Here is a 15,406-nt window from a genome sequence, read left to right on the forward strand (position 1 = left end):
CAGTCTTCACCCTGCCCAGCCCCACAGACACCAACCCCTCCCACTGCAGGGATGGTCCTCACAGAGCTGGGTTCACCAGCAGAAACATCTCCCCTTGCTAAGGCCACGTCCCTCCCATTGAGGAACTGGTACCAGTCAGACCAGCCCGGTGCTGCCTCTGTTTACAGGGGAAAATTCCATCTGGGGGAGCCCCCAGAGCCACCCTAGGAAAGGGTTTCCAGTGTGGAACAGAGGTGGGGAAGAGGCAGGAGAGGAAAGCAGAGGGAGGTGAACAAGGGATGGGCACAGGAGCAGGGGATGGGGATGAAGGGCAGTGATGAGGATGGAAAAGGGGAGAGAGCAGCATCTCTGCCACAATGGGTGAGCCCCAGGCTGCCCATGGGTGGATTTGCCCTCTCACCCTGCTCCCCCCAAGCCCTTCTCTCTCTGTGCTGGGACATCTGCATGTCCAAACCCATGCTGTAGGAAAGGGCTTTGTCTGTGTCTTGCTAGCTCTGAACACAAAGCCACTTGGATTTAATTATCAAAAGCTCTATTTCCCCAAACTACTACAGTGCTGCTCTTGTTTCCATCATTCCCCTTGGCCCTGGTGCTTTTTGGAACACATGGATGGTTCCTGCACCCCAAGCCCTTGTGGGGGCTGCAGTGACACCTCAGGAACTGCTGTGTCTGTTCTGTGCAAGCTGGTTCTGCTTCTGCAGCCACCCAGAGCTGCCTTGTCTGTCTGCTCCTGCAGGGGATTTACAGCTGACTCAGGCACTCGGGGCTCTGATTTCCCCAAAGGAAGAAAGGTCATGGACAGGGGGGACAGAGGGGTGGGCAGGACAGCTCATGCAAAAAATTTTCAGCTCTGTGTTGGTCTGAGCAGGGAGGTCACAACAGCCCTGGAGCTGGTCCCTGTGCCCTTCCATCAGCAGGCACCAGCAGTTTCCTCCCTTTTTGCACTTTGCTCCATGAATTTGGGCTGGCTTCCACTACATGATTTTGCAGCATCCATCCCTGAAACGCAGAGGGTTCTCCAGTTTCTGTGCAGATTTGTCAACTGCTTCAAGCAGGAAATTACTTTGTGTCTTGAAAACCCTCCAAGCACCTGTAACTCCGGGAAGGGGAGCTGCTGTCTGTGCTGCTCTTGGCTCAGGGCTCAGCCCCTGGGCTGCTCTGTCCCTGAGTGTCCCCTGAGGGAAGGGATCCCTCGGGTGGGGTGGAACAACTCGCACCACATCCTCCCTCTGCTCAGTGGTTTTTTTTTTTTTAATAAAAGTGCATTTTTGGTATGGAATAAAGGATCCACCACCTTGCCCCAGATCTCCCTGACCTGCTGTGGGTCCCTCCAAGCCAGACAAGGGGTAGGTGAGGTGACAGCAGACTCAGCAGCAGGGCTGTCCCTGGTGGGCTGTGCTTGGCCATCCTCACATGGCAGTGGCTCCTGCTGTCTGCAGCCAATACCAGCTCCAGGGTGGACAGGGCAGGGCTGAGGTGCCCACTTTGGGAAAGCAGAGCAGCCCCTGGCTGATTAAAGGGCAATCTGGTTTTGTTGAGAGCTGTTGGCTGCCTCGGCTCAGTGATGCATTGCTCCAGCTCCCCAGGACCTTCCTCCCCCCCAACAGCTGGGAGATAGATCACGAACATATGCAAAAAAATAACCAGCATCAAAGCCACTTGGCAACTCAACGAACCCAATTCATAAATTAATTTCTATCCCTCTTGTAAGGGAGAAATCAGTCACTCCTCAGGGCTATCCATCTCTATCGCTCATCTGGCCACATCCTTTCATAAATCTTGCTGTGAGTCTGAGCTGGTGAGTGCTGGATCAGGATGGAGGAATGCCTGGTGTCTGTGCTGGGTTGGGGCAGCCCCAGGGCTGGGGTAAGGATGGTTCTCTCTGCATCCCCCCATCCTGAGGCTGGAGCAGAGCTGGGGTTTTGCAGCGTGGTGCTGCTTTGTGGGTGATTTTGGGGAGTGTGGTTCCTGTTGAGGAGCCATCAGGGTGGTGCAGAGGTGAAATGATGAATTATTTCCTTGCACATCAGCGTGTGCTGGGTTGGCAGAGCCATGCAGGAGGTGGCTGGTGGCTGCTGGGGACACGTGGGGTGAAGGTGGGTGCTCGCTGGGGTCTGGCCTGGTGTTGGATACACCCCTGGGAGGTGCAACTGGGGGACTCCCAGCTCCAGCTGCTCCTCCCTCAGCTTTCCAAAACCCCACAGCCTTGGAAAATAATTCCTGCACCCCCAGCTCCCCGTGGGCACCAGCACCTGGAACCCAGGGTAGCCTTTCCAACCAGGCAGACAGAGCTCAGCTCTTCCCTGGCTGAATCCCTCACCCCACTCCCCCCTCAGAGCAGAAAATCACCACCTTTCAGGCTGCCATCTGTTTATTTGGTCGGACTCTGAACTTGCTGAAACGTCTCTCGATGGATGAAGGAACGCAGAGTAGAAGAGCAGAGCCTGGCAGGCTGCATGGTGAGTGGAAAATAAGTTTTTTTGGGGCTTTCTGGAGTTTGAAGGCCTGATGATGGATGTGCATGAGAGGGATGGTAATGGCTTTGTGAGTATCCAAGCACAGAGCAGAGGAATAATTCTGCCTGATAGACTGAGAAATGTGTGTGGGACAGGATCCTCCCCGCTCCAACACGGGGCTGAGTGATGGAGTGCTGCAGGTTTTGGGAAGGGAGGCTGGCATGGGCTGCATGTGTTGGAAAAAAGGTGCAAATAACTTGGAAATCCCATTAAATCTTTGCTGTGAATGCATTGGAAAAAGCTGCATCTTGCCTCGGAATGAGGCTGGAGGAGCTTGCAGTGATCTGAGAGGGACTCGCTGTGGTTCAGACCTGCTGGGCAGGGCTGGTGCTCCCTGTGCCTCCTGGCTTCCCTTTCCCTGCCTTCCCACTCTGCTCCCAGTGTCCAGACCTACTGACAAAAGTGATGGGTTTATGTGGAAATTTTGTGGGGATAAATATTTGCCTGTCAGCAGGGCCGGGTCCGAGTGTGATTTCTCATGTGCCATTTGGAAATGACATTTCCAAACAAAGTTAGAATTTCCCATTGAGGTTATCTGGGTTTTTTTGTTGTTTATAAGCTGGAAAATGGTTGAATTTGAGGGATTTCCTTGTTGCCATGCAAATGGAAGAGTTGTTCATGTCCCCATGCTTGGAGTGAGGGGTTTTAGTGTCCCACTTCCAACCTGGCCACCTGAGGAGCTGGGATGAGCTGGAAGATGTGTGTGTGCCCTTCAGTGGGTGGGGAATGCACCAAAAGTGGGATATTTTAACCTGCTTGGGGGACTTTTTTTGACATCACATGAAATCCCACAACCCACAAATTCCACTGGCCCGTGGGTACAAGTGAAACTGGGACAGTGCATGAAAAGGGGATGTGCGGAAAGGTTCTGGGTTTCCAGCCCTTCCTGGGCCATGTGGTGACTTTGTTGTGATGACTTTGTCACTCACTGTGACTTCTGTGGCAGCTTTGGGTGTGAGCAGTGTCAGGGCAGGACACTCTTGTGGATCCTGAATGTCCCCAGGGCTGTGGTGGCCCCCTGGATGTCCTTGCACCCCTTGGATCTCTCCTGCCTTGCCTGGATGGGGTTGGGGTCACCTGTGCAGTGACAAACGTAGGGCTGGCTGTCCCCAGGGATGCTGAGCTGTTGGATTTTCCCCAAAATCCAGTGCTGGGATGTGGCTGCTTCCAGCTGGGATAGGCTCTGGTGGCTCTCAGTGCCCTGGTGCTGAGCCAGGACAGGGTTTGGGTGCTGGGTGAGAACTTGGTGAGCACAGGCTGCACATCCATGGGGATCCCTGCAGGGATGTCTCCAGGGCAGGCCTGAGAGGCTGATGGTGACCCTGGGATGAGGATTCTGCCACTGCCAGACTCAGCCCACATCAGCATGCAGCCACAGGGGCTAAAAATTGAATTTTAAGAACAAATGCAGGAAATATCCTGCACATCCAGAGGCACCAGCAAGGTTTACGACACTCTGTGTTTGCTGGCAGGTGGCGGGATAAATAAAATTATTTGAAGAATAATTTTAAGCACACCTTTTTTTTACTGTGTCCCTTTGGAGCTGCTGGGCCAGGCTTTGGAGCAGTGCCTGTTGTGATGCTACAACCTGAATTTTTTGGATCTCCTTTCCCTTGCCCACTTCTGCTGGGTATTTTGAAGCTGAAATTATTTTTTCTTTAATGGAAAGGACTGGATTTCTTTACACTTGGGACAAAAAATCTCCCCCCTAAATTCCTGAGAGCTGCTGCCTGCTCCTTCTTTGGCTCTGTGTGGGTTTTGCCTGTTTAATATGATTAAAAAAAAAAAAAAAAAGAGGAAAACAAAACATATCATTTCCTTACTTTAATGTGAGCCAATTATGGCTTGCAGGCTGTTAACTTCATCACCACTTCTTCCAGCAAAGCCCTTGGTAAAATAAACCACAGCAGAGCTGCCTTCCCTGGACCTGCTGTCCATCACAGCCTGGAGCCACAGCATTTTATCCATCCCCACTGGCTGGAAAAAAAAAACCCCAGTGGCTCAGTCGCACACATGCCCACTAAAATATCCCAGCACTTGTTGTACATCTGCTGAGGGACACCAACTGGAAAGGAGATTAGGGCTCAGACTGGCTGGGCTGTCTGCCCCTCCTAATGAGGAACACATTGGAGCCTGCCCGCCGCTCCAAATGGCAAAATCAGGAGGGCTTGGGAGGCTGGAGGGTGCCAGGGTGTGGGACAGAGGGACTGGAGGGTGCCAGCAGCCAGGGACAGCCCACAGGGGCTGTGTGGGGTGTGAGACCAGGAGACAGTGACAGCTGGGGACACCTGAGGTGCTGAGGGGCTGGCCCAGGGTACCAAGGATGCTCTCTGTGCTCTCCCCAGGGATTTTCTCTGTGCTGTCTCCAGGGCTGCTCTGTGTGCTGTCCCCAAGAATGCTCCCTGTGCTGTCCCCAGGGATGCTCCCTGTGCTGTCCCCAGGGATGCTGTCTGGGCTGTCCTCAGGGTTCTCCTGTCCCTGCCCTGTCCTGCCCATGGCCCTCAGTCACACTTTGGGGCAGGTGTGACCCCTCCAGCCTGGGCACTGCTGGCTGAGGGAGCTGGAGCTGGGTGGGTCCCAGCCCCTGTGGGGCACATTTTGTGTGGTGTTCCCCAGCTGCTTTGCTTTTCCTTGGGAACAAAAAATGCTCTTGGCATTTAGAAGCCTGTCGGGGCCATCCCCAGGAGCCAGGGGCAGGGTCCCTGTTTTTCCCACCTTTGGCCACAGCCTTTTCCATGGAGTTTTGCACTGGGACACACAGACCCTGCACCCCTTTGCTGGTGACTGCACCCCCATCTCCTGTATTGCTCCATCCCCTGGCTGGGATCCAGGGAAGGAATGTTAATTTATTTTTATTCATTTTCTGGCTAATTTGGGATTTTGGACAGACCTGATACTCGCTCCCTCTGCTGCAGCATCCTACAAAAAGGCCAAGATGAGCTGGGATTCCCATGCAATGCTCAGTTTGAGGCAGCTGCATCCTCAAAGCAGAGGAATCAGGAGATTCTGATAAGCCCATTTTTATAGGCACCTTTTAACCTGTTTATCCTGCTGTCAGAAAATCTCATGGATGGAATTTGGAGTGAAAGCAGAGACTTGAAAGCACATTTCTGCCCTGCTGCAGATCTGTAAATAGGATAATCTTGTTACAGCCACCTGTTAGTCCTGCAGTGACCCTTGAGGATTTCTGGGCAGATATTACATTATTTTAATGGCATAACAGTGTCCTGTCCTGTGATCCTGGCTTGTCCCCAACAGCCCAGCCCTCAATTGCTTTCCCATTCGATATCACTGAAAGTGACACTAAATATCTTCAATTAAACCAAAGTGGATTGGAGGTTTTGGAAGTTCATGGTGCACCAGGATTTTATTCAGGGGCCTTTAGGGCAAGCCCTATAAACAATATAAAAATCCTCAGGTGCCTTCACGACTTTGAGTTTCTCTCAACTTTGTGACTGAATAGAGGAGAAAAAACCCCAAAAACGTCTCCTTGCCATGGGTGTGAACTCAGAGCCATGTGCCCATGCCACGGAGCTCCTTTCCCTTCCCACCTGCTTTGCTGCAGCTCCTTTGGGATGCTGTCCCTGCACTTTTAAACCCCACAAGCCTCCTGTCCCCTGCAGCCCCTGAACTCTCAGTCACCCAGCAGGTAGGGCTGACCCCAAAACTCATTTCCCTTGGGAAAGCCTCCTAAGCCCCTTGCACATCCCACTGCCCCCCGGGTCCCTAAGGGGTGAGCCAGACCTTGCAGTCGGATGGGATGGGAAAATCCATGAGCAGGGATGGCAGGTGTCACCCCTCCTGCGTCCCTGTCCCCTCCTGGGAGCTCCTGGAGCTTTTGGGTGTTTGCAGCCCCTGGGGCAGTGCCCACGTCTGGAGGAGCTCATGTGAAAGCCATTAAGGAGCATAAGGAAAGGGAGCACGACGGTTGGGAATGGTTTTGTTTGGGTTTCTGAAACGTGCGCATGAAAACACTGTGTGGTTTTCTGACAAATTTGAACCAGCGCTGCTCAATCCGCTCCAGCGCTGCTACTGTTGATCTTGCAGACTGTAAAGCATTTATTGGAGCTGCTTGAGGCGAACTTAAGCATCTGTGGAATAACAAGTCCAGGAAGTAATTGCATCCACAAGGAAAATATTTTTATGTATAATTCAGTGACCCATTTTATAAACATTGCGGTTCCACCTTGGACTTTTTTTTTTTTTAATCCTTTTTTTTTTTTTCTTTCCTTTTTTTTTTTTTTTCACCCACAGCCCTTCCTCTCCCTGGGTCTGGGTTTGGTGATCCATGTGGGGCTGTGTTCAGTGGCTCTGTGGTGATGGGGTGGGAATTAGAGGGGAAAACCCTGGAGCTGCAGGGAGATGAGGGTCCAGCTCTGAAGGTGGCACCACAGTGGGGTGCTCCAGGGAAGCAGAGACAGCATGGATGGCTCCTGCTGAGCTTGGCAGGCACTGAGGAATTGTTCCGTGGCAAAAGCTTTTCTTTCTTCCTTAGCAAACCAGCTTTACGAGAAGATGAGTCACTTCCAGCCTGGGTGGCACAGTGCTCGCACGGGGCTGGGGACCTGGGGACTTCATGGCCTCTTTTTGGGGTTTGGGGTTTTCATTTCCAGTAGAAATTCCAGTAGAAATTCAGCTCTGTTTGCTCTCACACCTAGCACAGGTGGGAGCTGGAAGGAGCTGCCTCACAAAGACTTTTGTACCCTGCCTGTCCCCTGACAGCCTGGGCATAGCACTGGATACTGGTGTTTTAACGCATGACAACTTGGAAATAGATTTGCTCTGACAGAATAAAATTACAAAAAGATAAACTGCAAAACACTGTGTTAAAATTACACTCAAGTTTTGTAGGGTTAATATTGGCACCTTACCCGGGGTAGAGCTGCCCCTCCTGGGGAGTGAGGGATTGATGGCCTGGGACCTTGCTCCCCCTTTTCCTGCCATGGATTTGTTGGCATCTTTCTCTTTTGGGAGGAATGAAATTTGACTAAATGGAGTGGTGAAAGGCCTGTGGCTGCTGTGCTGTAGGACCAGTGGCATGTCCTGTGTCCCCATCCTTGCTGTGGCACCGTGGGGATGTGACTGACCCCCTGTCAGTGCCTGTGCTGTGGGGATGGACCCACCACCTCCATCCCAGCTCCTGTCCCTCTGTCTGTCCCTCTGCACCGGGCATGGCTCAAACAAAGCCTGGCAGGGATGAAAATCAGAGGGTGAAGCTCAAGTTTGAGGTGCCAGGCTGAGCTTCCCTTGCTTTTCCCATTGCTCTCATTGTCCCCAAACTGCTCTGTCCTGCCCAGGGAGCAGCAATGCCAAGGGCAGCCACAGCCCCAGGGCCAGGCCTCACTCCAGGAGGGAGAAGAAAACAAAACAAAACAGGCTTGGAAGTAAATATTATCTGAATATAGAGGAACGCGATGTTTCTTCGTATGGGTCTAGAATTTCTGCCTTTTAACAGCTAACCTTGACTCAGCCAATATCCACAACATGCAGCTCTGGCCAAAATATGCTGGGCCTTAAAGTACCACAACAGCTGTTTTTCTTGCTAAAATATGACATTAAATTTTTTGGATGGCTGGATGCTTCCTTGATGAAAGTGGAATAAGGGGCTATTTTTCCTCTCCCTCTTCCCCCTCTCCAGCCCTTCCTCCTCCTCCTCCCGTGCAGGGTGATAAAGCCAGAGCCTTTGCAGATATCCCATGTGGGCAGGCCCCGTGGGGCCACAGGGGAGGGGGCTACGGCCCAGGGGAGGGGGCTGCTGCTCACTGAGCCCCCCCTGTTGTTGCAGGGTCAATGCCAGCAGCAGTTTTAGTCCTCACTTCTTGTTCTGCCCGTGTCAAAATTTTCTGCCCTTAAGATAAAGGCACTCACTGTTGGAGGGACTGGGGCTGGTGGGTTTTGTGCTTTGTCACAAAAGGGGCAGTTTGGGGCTTTCCAAGAGCTCCAGATGTGGTCAGGGGAGTGGGGCAGGAGCCTGGTGGCCACATCTGAGTGAGGCAGTGCTGGTCCCTGTCCTTGAGCTGACCAATACTTGGAGGAATTGCTGGTGGGGAGAGCTGGGATCTGCCCTGCTTTGTCCTGGGACTCCAGTGAGGGCTTGTGCAGGGTTTGGAGCTCTGCACACTCTGCTGCAGTGGCTTTTGCTCTGCTGGTGTCACCTGGTGTGACAGGTGCCTCTCAGGACAGCCCATCCGTGGATGAGCAGCATTCCTCAGGATGCAAAGTCGCCAACTTTGTATCAGGACCTGAAAGTCATACAGGTTTGAATAGTGTAATAACAAAATGATCACAGGGTGAAAATGTAGATTTTAGGATTTTTGGTGTGGGGGTTATGGGGACAAGATGGAGGAACTTGGGTGTGTCAGCCTTTCTTGTTCTTGTTGTTCTTGTTGTTCTTGTTGTTCTTGTTGTTCTTGTTCTTGTTCTTCTTGTTCTTCTTCTTCTTCATTTTCTGCAGTGCTGGTGGCACTTTGGGATTGGTTTAGAGTAGAAGTGCACTGTCTAACACAGGTGATAGGTATTGGGAATTAAGTGTAAATATGTTATAGGTAGTTTGTAGTATAAAAGGACAGCACAGAGAGTGCCTGTGGCTGCTCTGCTGAGCAGACCTCCGCTGGGCAGAAAGAAAATTTTATAGATAAGGATTAATAAACAACCTCAAGACCGAAAAGTGAAGAGTCCAGACTCATTCTTCAGAAACAGAGACATCCTGCACATCTCGGGGCAGCAATGAACAACCAAAACCCGAGAGTGGTTGATAACCCAGCGAGGTGTAGCATGAGCATTACCCATTCCTCCTCTTATTTCCACAACAACCCCACTGCAGAACCTTCTTTATCCCGCTCCCTCCAAGCTCTCAGCCTCTCTGTGCTGTTTTTTAGGAGCATCCTCGGGTGCTCACGGCCGGGATGTCCTCGGGGGTGCCCGGTGTGCCGGGTCCCGTTGGTGCCCGCGTGTTTGGAAGGGATTCGTTCCCTTTTCCCGAGCATGTGGTTGGAATTAGCGGCGCGGCTGCAGGGGGAGCGGGCAGCTGGGTTTCTCCGGAGCGTTTCAGTGCTTAATCTCTGAAGAATGCAGAATGTCTGTCTGGACGGCCCGGCCAAAATCAACTCCGCGGCACGGGGAGGCCAATATAAACGTTCATGTTTTGTGTCACCGAGATTTCATTAGATGTTTTTTATGTAATTGCATAAGTCGGACTACCGTGATGAAAATGCCACAGCGAGCAAATGAGATGAATTGTGAAACTTCTCCTTCGAGGAGACGCTGGCCCCCTCTGGGCCGTGGGGATCCAGCTCCAGCCCCTTCCAAGGTGCTCAGCGACCTTTTGGGGATAAATGATGGGTTGTTTCCTCGTGTCCTCGCTCTCTACCCCTCGCCCTGACGTCAGGGAGAGCTCAGAGCTGGGCCAGGAGCAGGTCTGGTCTCCCCATGGCCAGTGCTGGGAGGTGGAGGGACTGGCTGCTCCTGTGCTCCAAAGGGGCTCCCATCCCTCCTTGGAATCCCAGGGGGAGGCAGCAGAGTGGGGGGCGAGGATGAAAAATCTCCCATTTCTTGATTGCCCGACATCCAAGAGCTCTGCAGCATCTGAGTGATGTCACTGCCCTCTTTATTTCCTGCTTTAAACCCTGGCAGAGGCAGGGATGGGGAGTTCAGGGCTCCATCCTGAACATCCTGAAAGCAGCACCCCCAGTGATGCTGTGCCCCATTCCCGTCCTCTGACCCTCTCCACTAACAACAACAGTTTTGTTAATCTGTCCCTTCAAGGCCTGGTATGTTTTCCTGATGATAACAGATTAATGCTAATTTAATTAGCCCTGAACCAATGCTCACTTGCTCCAAACCCAGACATGCTCCGAGGGCTGCTGAGTGCTGTGAAATGATGCTGCTGCTCATCCTGGGCTGGAGGGCTCAGTGAGGTAACACCCCATCATCCTCCTCCTCCTCAGGGGGAAAGTCTGTACCCAGGGGTGACAGCCCACCACAAAGCCCTGGGTTTATGCTCCTGGAGGAAGCTCTGCCCTCTGCAGGGATGGGAAGTGTTATAGGTGGATAATGAGATGATTGGCTCTCGCAATTAAAAGACAACTATTGTGTGAGTATTAAGAGAAGATTTAGTGATGTGTAGTTATGTTGTTGTAGTTTAATGTGCTCTGTTCTCCCCATAGTTCCCCTTTCCCCCCTGTATGGTTGCCATCAGACAGCCTGGGTTGTCTGGGACAGGTACAAAGAAGCTGCACAGGTGTCCCTTGCATGGGGCAGTTGGGAATGGAAAAGCTTGGGGGTGCTTAGGGGTGCAGCATGGCAACACCTGACCTCCAATCCAGTCACAAAAAAGCAATTTCCACCGATAAATGGCAAAGAAGAGCTGACTGACAGACTTTGGGAGGGGCCAGGGCTGGCTGATGCAACCCCCAGGGGTGTAAAACACTGAGCATCCATCTTGAACACAAACCAGCCTCACGGTGTGCACGAGGGGCAGCTCCCAGCGCTGCAGCTTCTTCCTTCCATAGCCCTTTGTTGTATTTTTGTTCAGGTTTAACAAACCTCTTTACATTTCCGAAGGGAGCGGCTGTTTCTCAGAGGAAGCACCACGGGAGCCCTGGGTGCTGCATCCCCGCAGCGGCTCCGCGAGCGGGGCTGGCCCTGGCTGCAGACACATCTGCTGGGCGGGAGGGCCTGGAATTCGGGATATTGTTTGTCTGGCGGGGAGCGGTGGGTGCCAAAAGCCTGATAAATTAATCACCTCTGACATGGGTCAGTCCAGCTCTGGCGTGCGCAGCCTGGGCCCCCTGAGACGCTGCTGCTGCTGCTGCAAGGCCAAAATTCATCAAGCAGCGAGAGCAGCGGGTTTTGGGAGGGGATTTGACCACTGCAGCCCTCTGGCGTGGCAGCACAGCTCTTCAGCTGCCTGTGCCTGGCAGTGCTGCCACCTGACATCACTTGTTTTGGAGCAGGAGCTGGCTGGGTGGCTGCTGGGGGATGGGGATGGATTTAGGGTTTGTGCAGCTCCTGTCACAGCAAGCTGCCAGCTCAGGGACTGCTCTGGGCACACAGAGCCCAGGGAGGCTGTGTGGGATGGGGATGTGGGGCAGGGGTGCAGCTGCTGGAGGTCACAGGCAGCTTCTTGTGGCCCCTCAGCCCAGTCCCTGCTGGGAGCTGGGTCTGGATGTCCCTCTGTGTGCTGCTGGGCCAGTGGGGTGATGCTGGTGCAGCTTGGGGTGAGAACAGCACTTTCCCCCAGTGAGCAGCACCATGGACCTTTCATGGTGGGCATCTTTTACTTTGTGGGGATCTGATCAATCCAGTCTTTTTGCCCAGGGCAAGGCAGGATCAGCCTGCCCCTCACCAGGCTCCTTTGCCCTTGGGGGCCACAGGTCTGGTCTGGTACAGGGGGGTGGCAGTTCCTGACCCTGCAGAGTCCCCACTGCTGCCTGGACAAAGATGGGGAAGGGCTCTGTTCAGCCTCTGCTGGGGTTCCTGCACAGCTGTGGAACAAAGGGGATTTTCCTAGTTTTAATGACTCCTCTTCCCATCCACCTCTTCCCCTCTCATGTGCTGCTTCCCACCCTGGTAGCTGCCAGCAGCAGAATTTGCTTTGCCTTCCTTGGGCTTTCTTGGGAACATTTCTGCTCAGGGAAGAAGAAAGAAGCAGAAGGGGAGCAAAGCTCAGGGGGCAGTGTTCCATGAAGTCTCTGAGAGTGTCAAGGGCTCTGTTTGTGCTTGGCATTCCCTGAGGTGTTCACAGGGCTCCTCTGGGGGGCAGGAGGTGTTGAGACACCCAGCATGTGCTGTGACCTGCAGGTGGGATCAGAGCAGATATTATCAGCACCATGCAGAAGGCTCCCTGCATCCCTCCTGTCCTCCACTCGCTCGCTCTCCTTCTCTCCCCCTTTTATTTTTTTTGTCCAGACATAATTAATGTAAACCAAATGCTTTGTGCACAGCTGCTGGCATCCTGAAAACGTTTTGCGTGTGGTCTCTCCTTTAGCCTGGACAGGGATGTAGCAAAACTCTGAGCACTATCCCAGACCTGCCTGAGCAGGGAGCAGCATCTATTGCACAAGAAGCACCTTGAATTTCTGCATTTCCCTCGTGGAATGAGGTTATGCTTGAACTGTTTTAAATAAAACCATGAAGCTGCCCTAAAACTTCATCTCCCAAATCCAGTTAAACCCAAGCTCAGCTTTTCTCGCTGGTCGTGCTTAGCTGAAACCCCAAATATCTGTCTCATTTTTGTGGCTGCCTCTGTGTGTCTGGGCTCCCCCAGGGCCTAAGGGATGCTCATGCAGCAGAGCTGCTGTGGGAAGGATGTCCTCATGCTGCTTTTGGTGCCTTTGGACTCAGGGAACAGTGAGATCTTGTGATTTATGGTTTTTTTCCAGCCAAAGGGGCAACTTCTGATCACGGCTGTTGTAACTTCATCTTTAGGGCTCGAGGTGTGAGGTAAAGTGTCTGCCCTTACCTGTTTTGCTCCCAAAAGCCCAAGCAGCAGCTGGGTGACATCCTGCAGCCTCTGGATTCCCTTCCTGCACCTTCTTCACCCCACACTGAGCTCTCCATGCAGCTCCCCTTTCCCAATCCCTCACAGGTGATGCTTTTCCCCTTCACTGCTCCAATCACTCCCTCAAAACCCCAGTGTGGCATCTGGGATCACCAGCAAAAATGAGCAACTTCCATAGCCCACACCCTGGGTGTGCTGGGAAAGCTGTGTGGTACCTAGGGATGCTTGGTTCCCAAAAATCCCTTTTTCTTTGGTCAAAAACCCCTCTGGGGTGTTGCAGTGAGTCCTGCCATGGTGCTGTGAGGGCTGTGGCCGTCCTGGCCCTCCGTGAGTCAGTGGCTGAGCATTTTGCAAATGTTGGAGCTGAAGGGGAAGCATCTGAAACCCCTGCTTTGGATTCCGGGATGATTAGGATGCTGCAGATGCCCAGGTGAGAAGGTGGGCTGGATGGATGTTTGGGGAGTGGCTCTTCTCATGTTTCTGCTCCAAAACTGTCTCTGTGTTGTGGCTGGGAGATGGGAATGGCACCTCTGGGGTGGATCCTCCCAGCAGAGACTGAGGGCACAGCTTGAGGTGGCTCCTTCTGGGGAGGCTCAGAGCAGAAAACCCCTGTGCAACAGGACAGTCACCATTTGGGGACAACATCTGCAATTTAATTCCTCAAATAAAAAGCACATTCACATGTCCACACAATATTTTAGTTCAAAAATCCCAATGTATGGAAGAGTTTAAAGGGCAAACTTTCAAGCAGCCTGGGGAGATGTGGGTGTGCAGGAGAGGCTATTTCTGCACTCAGTGCTTGGTTGAGTGATGCTCACAGATGAGGGAAGGGCTCTGATTTGCTGAGAAATCCTTCCCTGGCTCCCCATCCTCACACCCAGGATGCTCTGTGGGGCTGGAGGATGCCAGAACACAAAAAAAATCCCAAAAACCCCACAAAAACACCCACAAAAAAAATCCACAAAAAAACCTCAGCGCTGTCTGCACTGAGTGCCCCACAGCACCCAGGCAATGACAATTTTAAATGAGTGAGATGTTGAAAAATAGCGAGTGAGATTTTTTAAAAGGTCACCTTGGCCAAGGAGGCAAAAATTCTTCCTTGTGCGAGCGAGATGCTTTAGGAACTGCCTTAAAATTAATCCAAAACATGAGCTCGGCTCCAAATGAGGGGACTTGGCAAAAGGGCTGGACACATTATCTTTAAATACAGGCAGGCATCCTGGAGGGTTTCTGGTGGTTTTCCTGGTCACTTCTTATTCCTCTGTCTCCCCCCTCCTTGCATAATTCTCTCCCTTTTAATGCCTCTTCCCACATTTTGGGAATGATTTCTCCCCAAACCAAGCAGGCTTGCAACACTAAAAATATTTTGTGTCCTGTGGCACTTTTTGTCAGGAGAGCATTGCCTGTGTGGTCAGTGACCTCTGTCCTGTATATACCTAGCAAAAACTAACAGTAAGGTCAGGACTAAGTCTTTTGTCCTTGGGTGTGCGTGGCAGCCATCTTGGCATCTTCAACGTCATGCTTTTTATAAGCTACAAGAACTAAAAATTTGGTGGGTGATTGGTTGATGATTTATGATCATGGTTTGTATTTTTGTTTGGGTTTTTTTGGGGGGGGTTAGTTCTGGGGTTAATTCTGTGTTTGTTTGGGGGTGGTTGTGGAGTGATGATGACGGTTCCCGAGGGTTAGAAAAGGAGTTTTAAAAGGTGTAAATTGATATAAATGGGTGCAATCCACCTCTGCCTTGTGGATTGGGGGCCTCATAGATGCCAAGTTGTGCAAAATGAGGGTGAGACCTTGTGTGCTTGTGACCATCACTGCAGTGACCTAAGTGGGGCCTAAACCTCCTGTGACAGGGGCAGCAGTGCCCAGCACACAGGAGGTTTGTGACAACAGGTTCTGTGCTGCTTTCCTGGCCTCTTCAGCTCCCTTTGTCCCCTTCCCACCATAAACACCAGGCTGGGGCTCACAGAAATGAGCAGGGCTCGCTTTAGGCCAGGAGGGAGAATCCAGTCCCTGCCACCAGAGCTGGGAGGCTCGGGACCCTCTCAGGCTTTGAAGCTGGAGATGTCTGGCCATACAAAGACACATCTGTGTTTAATCCTTCCCCCTGTAACTGAGCCTGGCCGGGGCAGAGCCCGGCAGCCCCTCACTGTGTGCTGCAGGGATGCGTTTGAAGGGCCTTGGCAGTGCGGCGGTGCTAGGCCGGCTACAGCCACATGTTCTTGCAAATGCAGCTTCCTATTGACTTGTTAAACATTTGCTATTTATCAGATTTTGCTTTTAAACTGTCTGTAACAGTCTGGGAGAAGTTGTGTCAAAATCCCTTCCAGATGTGAAGGTGCTACCTGATACTTTGGTTATAACCTGGACCCTCGCTCCTGCTCCA

The sequence above is a fragment of the Melospiza georgiana genome, chromosome 20, assembly GCF_028018845.1.
Source record: "Melospiza georgiana isolate bMelGeo1 chromosome 20, bMelGeo1.pri, whole genome shotgun sequence".
Lineage (NCBI taxonomy): Eukaryota > Metazoa > Chordata > Aves > Passeriformes > Passerellidae > Melospiza > Melospiza georgiana.